This window comes from Amia ocellicauda, chromosome 4 (genome assembly GCF_036373705.1).
Source record: "Amia ocellicauda isolate fAmiCal2 chromosome 4, fAmiCal2.hap1, whole genome shotgun sequence".
NCBI classification, from domain to species: domain Eukaryota; kingdom Metazoa; phylum Chordata; class Actinopteri; order Amiiformes; family Amiidae; genus Amia; species Amia ocellicauda.
In genome coordinates, this window is record NC_089853.1 from 11,956,219 (window position 1) to 11,963,372 (window position 7,154).

Genomic DNA, 7,154 nt, shown 5'->3' on the forward strand with positions numbered 1-7,154 from the left:
CCATGCCACAAATCCAAAACAGAAACAATAAAAAGGACTCCAAAGACTGAATTAATAAAGTGAGTTGTTAACCTAAAAATAATGAGTTGCACTCAAATATGTTACTGCAGCCCTCAACAGAAGAACACATCAGACACAAGAGTTAGCAAAACATTCTTAATGGAAGTGACAAATATAATAAAAACGTTCACTGCCAATGAATGCTGAAAAGAAAAAATAGCTAAATATTACATGAGCTCTTATTTAGAAAAAAATAAAAGTAAATGTGAGTAAATTCAAGATCGGCTGCCAAGAGCTCCATTTACAGCTTTCTGAAATATACTGTGATTGTATAGTTTGAATTAAAAAACCTAGATCTAGTGGGTCACCCAAAATTAAACATTTCAGCACTGTTACTCTCTTCTATGTTTAGAAAATATGATTCTATTTTTTTAAGATTTTCTTGTTTCCCCATGTATAATTCTGAAGACATCTCGTTAGAATTAAAATATCCCGCCTCCCCTGTTAGCATTCAGCTTTTGTATACTGTTATGATTCAGTCAGAGCAATGTATAATTCTATGTCCTCAGTAAGTGAAGTCCCAGATGATATTTTGCTGATTGCACACTTTTTGCTCTCTCCTCTCAAGTTCATCCAGTCACATATCAACAGGGGTATGATCAGGTTAGAGCACAGCATTCAAAACCTGTTCCTTCTGATGTAAGTATTTACATTTGAATCAGGCATGGATTAAGTATCAATATCAATCTGGAAAGAATTAAATAACTATTCATAATTTACTTCAGCATATTACATGATACTTAAAACTTGAATGATAAAGTTTATCCTCTTACTTTACGGTCAAAACAATTGACAATAGACCCAAACATTATCACCTTCAATATAACATTGTAGGCACTACACATCCTTCAGGCTCATTTAGTGCTCACATACCATTTCTTCTTGAAGCTCACAAATTCAAGCATGATTTCATCCACTGCCTTCTACAACTATTTTGACTGAAAATCATTAGTTAGTGTCAATTCCAGGCATCTTTGATGGTTTTCTCATCTGAACAAAGATTTACTAAATTAAACTGTACCCGTAACAGTCATTTCTCTACTTTTTGGTTCACTGTTTATTTTGTGAATTTGTGTGGAAATAAAGATCAGAAGCAAGTTCAGGCCTGGTTAAGAAATTATTCAGTTTGGACACTTCAGAACAGTGGTCTCCAGCCCTGGTCCTGGACAGCCTCAATCTGCTTCATCTTATAGGTCACCTTAGATCACCAATTTCTAAATACTGGGAACACATGGGAGTTTTTTTTTTTTTCAATTAAGCAACTCAACCAAGGGAATGATTGAAATCTGAAGGTATTCAGATGATTGCTCCAGTGGTTTCTAAATGTATTAAACCACCTGCTTAATTGTTTCGAATTAAATACTTTCAGGTGTTTCAAAATTGGTGATCTCCAAAACCTGCTGGATAGGGGATCTCCAGGAACAGGGTTGGAGACCACTGCTTTAGAACAATCAGACTGTCTTCTCTTTCAGTTATCTTCCTCTTACTACCATGGTCACCTTTTTTTCTGTATATGTTTATTGTAATCTGCTTTCCGACATGCGTAATGTTGACAATATTGGAATTCTTCTTGGAATTACCTACTTTGTCCATTCATTTTTAAACTATTACTTAAAAAAAATGTTTATAGAAAAAAAAAAACTTTGTTCAATATTCAGTGTGTAGCATGTGCTGTCACAACCTGCTTAGATTTGAAGAGCTGTCTCGGGCAGACATCAGTCCTACACATGTGACACATCCACCTGATTCACTGACATGAGGGATTTGAAAACTCCACCATGTCTATGGCAGTGATGCCACCATAACAAGCTATGTATATCAATCCATGTATCCAACTTTTCACAACTGCAAGACTTTTTTTTTTCTTTCTTTTACTCGTCTTTCTAGGCTGTCCTCAAATGATCACTTGTTACTATCAATTGTTGTGGAAGATTCTGATTGGGTTAGAAGAGTCCCAGTGTTTCTATTTCCTCTGAACATTTAATTCTGAATCCTCGAGACATATTTCTTGCAGCTTATCTATTAATACCATTTGGAAGTAGCTGGTTGAATGCCAGTTTTGGGGTAATCTGAATGAAGATATTTTTAACAGCTTTATCAGACATTTCCTTCCTGGATCTTCTTATGTCTCTCAAAAAACATTGTATTCACAGAGGATTTCAAATATTTGTTCTCATCCTTTGCTGGCCTCATTTTTTGCATCCTGTTTGTCACAGGTTTGTTTTTAAAGAAAGCAAAAACAGGTTGAATGACATTCACTTATTGTAGTGTCCTTCAGAAGCACAAGGACCCATCTTCAGGATGGAATGACTGCTTACCTGACTCTAGCAATTAACTTAATGCATCTGGGTAGCCTTGAAGGGAGAGAATGTTGTAATTCACAATACATAACCTGTCTCAGAATTGTTGAGGTGGTCTTGTGCACAACACAACCAGCAATACAAGTTTCCAACAGCTTTCCTGAACATTAGATTGAGTACTAAAATGAAAATAATTACAATAACAGTAACAGTATAAAACAGCTCTGCTGCTGCTTTTGCAGTTCCTAATTTCCTTCATGCAGTTACACTAGCCTACAGGATCTAGCCTGGATAGGATCCTTGGATCACTTAGATATTAATGGACACCAAACGAGCATGATGGGTCGAATGGCCTCCTCTCATTTGTAAACTTTCTTATGTTCTTACAATTCTATTCAATAGCAACTACAAAAGGTCCCATAAGTACATATCAATAGATTTTTTTTTGTATTATTATTATTTTATGCATTTTTCTATATAAAAAGAAATGGAACTAGAACCAAACCCACTAGCTCAGAATGTATGAGCTACAGAAGCTTCAGATTGAAATTAATATAATACAATGAAAATCTATGGAGGAAAGAACTTTAGCACTGTTTAGAACCTTCTATTCCCAAGAAAATATGTTTCAATATCCAGTACTTTCACTGCTGAGATACACATATTGAGAAAAGGCATTTAGATACAAAAGAAATACTGATTTAGATGTTAATTTTTTTGTGATATTAATACAACAGTGTATACACAGATTTACTGCACATTAGGCAGGCCTAGGGGATAAGCCTCTAAAACATGCTTTTAATTTAGAATGTTCACTTAATGCCTCAATTGAAAAGTAAACAATTGAAAAGTTAATTTAAATTAAAAAGTTACAAATTTATTATCTTCTGTTTTAAATTATGTGCTTTTTAGAATCAATTTGCAGGAATCCTTCTCCTCTAATAATTAGGTTTTTTTTTTAACATTTTTACAAAATATAGAAAACATGTAATGCTGTTACTACTACTAATATTACAAAAAAAGTTTTAAGCATGCAACAAGAAGCATTTCATAGTTATGAATACATATTTGTGTGTTTAGTATTCCCTGTTAAAAGACATTACTTACCAGACCAAACCACACCACCATTACTGTCCACCCAGTTACATAGCAGTGCCAACCTTTATAGTACAACCCCATTACACATTGACTAAATATACCTATGATTGTCACAGATCTGCAGGCATTAAGCACTAAATCAAAGAGTCACATATTCCATTTATACCCAGTGCTTTGACTTCTAAAACTCAAATTTGGCACACTAAGGTTTTACCCATTTTCATTATAAATATTATAATATATGAATACCCAAACACGCACACACACACACACATATTTCCACAGCTGTATAGTTCCTTGAGTGCCCACTCCACAGTTCTCAGTGTTTTGTGTTGTCCACATTTTTATTTGCCTTTGGAGGTGCATCTCAAGGTGTTTTTCAATAGGACTCTTCTCGTGATGAGCCTGATATTCATGTTCTTCTTAAATGTTTTTGTCTAGACTAGTTTGTCTGTAGCTGAGTGGTAGAATTCAGCATCTAGGCAACATTCCAAAAAATAAACCTAAATATATACAGTATACTATATTGAAAAAAAAAAAAAAAAAAAAAAATATATATATATATATATATATATATATATATATATATATACTCATCTATTTATCTAAATGCCTTGATTATTGTTCATTATTCACTATGCAAACCTAGTTGTTTCACCAAATACCCCTGACTGACCTCTATAAATTTCAGTTATCTAAATCAGTGTATCCTCAGATTAGGACTCTAGTGTTATGCAGACACATATAATTTACTTTCTATTACTGTTTTTTTTTTTTTTTTTTTTTTTTTTTTTTTAATCAGAGTAATTCAGAAAATTGAATGGTTTCAAATATGTTACCTGTAATTCTGGTATGCTGCAGTTAACATCCTTCAGACACACTTATTAATTGGTAGACTGATACCGAGACCTGTTTGAAACTTTTCCTTTTTAAAACCCAATTAAACCAGTTTAAGTGGAATACTGCTATTAACCAATGATGCTTCTGATATATGGTGTCTTTTGTACATAATTAGTTTGTACCCATTTCACACAAGATACTTCTTGCAAAGGATTTTAATTAGAATTCCATCCATCACTAATGTCTTTTGTTTGCTCAAATTAAACTGTACAATCTCTTTACTTTATCTTGATGTTCTGGTTTGTTTTCCTGTCCCTAACTCTCTCCTGTGTGTCAAGAAGATGTGTTCCTTGTTGTCCTCTTATGTGAGGCTAAAAGAGTGATGGGTGTCTGTATGAAAGGCAAGTTTCAAAGCTATTTGAGTCTCGAAAAACAAAAGAAAAAGGGAAATTACTTCCTAGGAAATGAAAGGGCTGTGTGAAGACCTAGGTCTTTACATAATGGTAGGTCACCGGATGTCCACCTCTCCCTGTGTTCCTCAGTGGCCTCTCTTCTGTTATCTTGACTGGGTGTAGCTTTAGGCTTCGATTGCTTGTTTGATTCTTTGATACCTTGTGTCAAGACTCCTCTGCAAAACCTAGATGGACTACTTGAAAGGATAGACTTCAATCTGATGCAATGTTGAACTATAAAGGGCAGCACAGAGAAAGTAAGTATCTAATCAGTGATTTATTGTGTGTATGTATTTAGACTCATATTCCTAACAGATTTTCCACCTTAGTTTAAAACAGGTTTTGTTTTTTGAAAGAAAGGTAACGTAAACCTCTGTAGCAGATGTGAACAGAAACCTTTAAACCAGCCTGTGACAGCTCTTGTTTAAGAATACTAAAAGATGTAGCACTTTACAACCTTATAGTGTGGTTCTACTTCTAACTAAATTTAACATGTTGGTCAGTGTTTAAACAATACAGTTGTGTATTTAGTGGATCCAGAACACTTCACCATTCTGGGACTTGGAATGCTTTTCTCCTAAATATGCACAGGTACCACAATTTTAAGAGGATGACACCACTGTAGAAACCTGAAAGTTTCTCCTGGAATAAAATTCATAAAAACAAAAACATAAAAAAATAGAACACAAGATCAGGTTAAAACAAATAACCAGTATGACACAGATACTTCTAGATTTTACTTTGTGTTTTTATACCTCTTGAATACCTCATCTTTTTTTTTAGTGTGGAAAAACACCAACACAATCAGATAATATCTATTACATGATGTTTATCAATTCAAACCATCCTACATCAAGGCTACAAATTAAGAAAGAAAATAAATAAATACAAATTCACGAATACATAAATCTGTACCCCTTTTTTGTAGTCAGATGCAATCCTAATCTGGAATTATGGGCAGTTAGTTTATCTGGCATTCTTTATTTTAAAGGTATATGACAGATCAATCAATAAATCAATTAATCAATAATTTATTCACTACTTTTATTCTCCAATGAACGCTGGCAGAAGCAACCTAAGTAGAAAACAATACAGCTACAGGAGAGACAGAAAACACAGATATGACAGTTCCAAACAAACATAGTTGTATATTTTATAAAACAAAGAAAGATAACGTAATTAACAATGGCTTCTCATGGTTCTAATCGACTACAGTATTAGGGAGAATATGCTGAATTGTGCAATTAATAGATGATAAGTCTGATATCCATCTTCCTTCATTCTTTGATGAGATTATTTACTTTTTATTCTTGATTGTTTCTGTGCATAAATGATCTATTAGAAAACCGAGGTTTATCTGACCTCCCCTTCCCTTGAAGTTACTCTAATACAAAAAATATCCATGTGTTTGGAATGACAGGAATGGAAATGCATTGCCCATATTGAATGTATAATCTATTTGAGTGCTGTAGACAATGCTGAGAAAGGGATAGTGCTGTAACTGTCTGAGCTGTAATGGTTGGCATAGTGATGAAGCTGTGCTGTAAAGGGCTGGTGCTATGAGGGCTGGTACACTATAAGCCCTACTACACCTGCATGCCTCCTGAACCACAGACCCATCTAAAGGGTGAGACTTTCAAGTGCTGAATTAGGTGTTCACAAAAATTCACAGTGGTTTGTCATTGAAATCTGTCCAGATGGGTTGTGCACCTCATAACACCTCAAATCCTTTCTTTCTGTTGATGATACTACAAGAATCTCGATAAATATTAATTCACTGTATGGTGAATTGTGTGGAAGTCTGAAATGTGTTGAATATATAATTAGTGTAACATAATTATTCTCCACACATTGCTAACAATAGTGATTATCACCATCATTCTAAATAGAATACAATGTGCATTGTCAGTTGTAAAATAATGTAATTACTGTAAACAAACATTCAAATAACACATTGACATTTTAATAAAAAAATCCACATCTACTGAAGCCATTATATTTATTTCTGGATTCAACTTATATGTTTTCTTCATCCTTGAGTGTCTGGCATTTACATATTTCGCTACTGACTGCTAGACAGCTTTCGGAAACACATTATAATACAGTACCCTTATTTCAGTTTACTTACATTGTAATTACACAGGAACAAGAGTGAATTGACCATGTAATTTATGTATTGTAAAAGTTTGAATACTAGTATCAATTATGTAATCACAGCACAAGCTTACATACACTTAACAACAAGTAGTATGTGTCATGGTTTTCAGCCATCACTCTCTCTCTTCACTAGAGGCCGCTGTCTCCCTGTCTTTCCTTTCCCCTCATTGTTCTTTTCTCACCTGTCAATCACCTTATTAACATTCGGTCTCCCTTGTGCACTTCTTTACTCTTCCTCTGTTTCCAT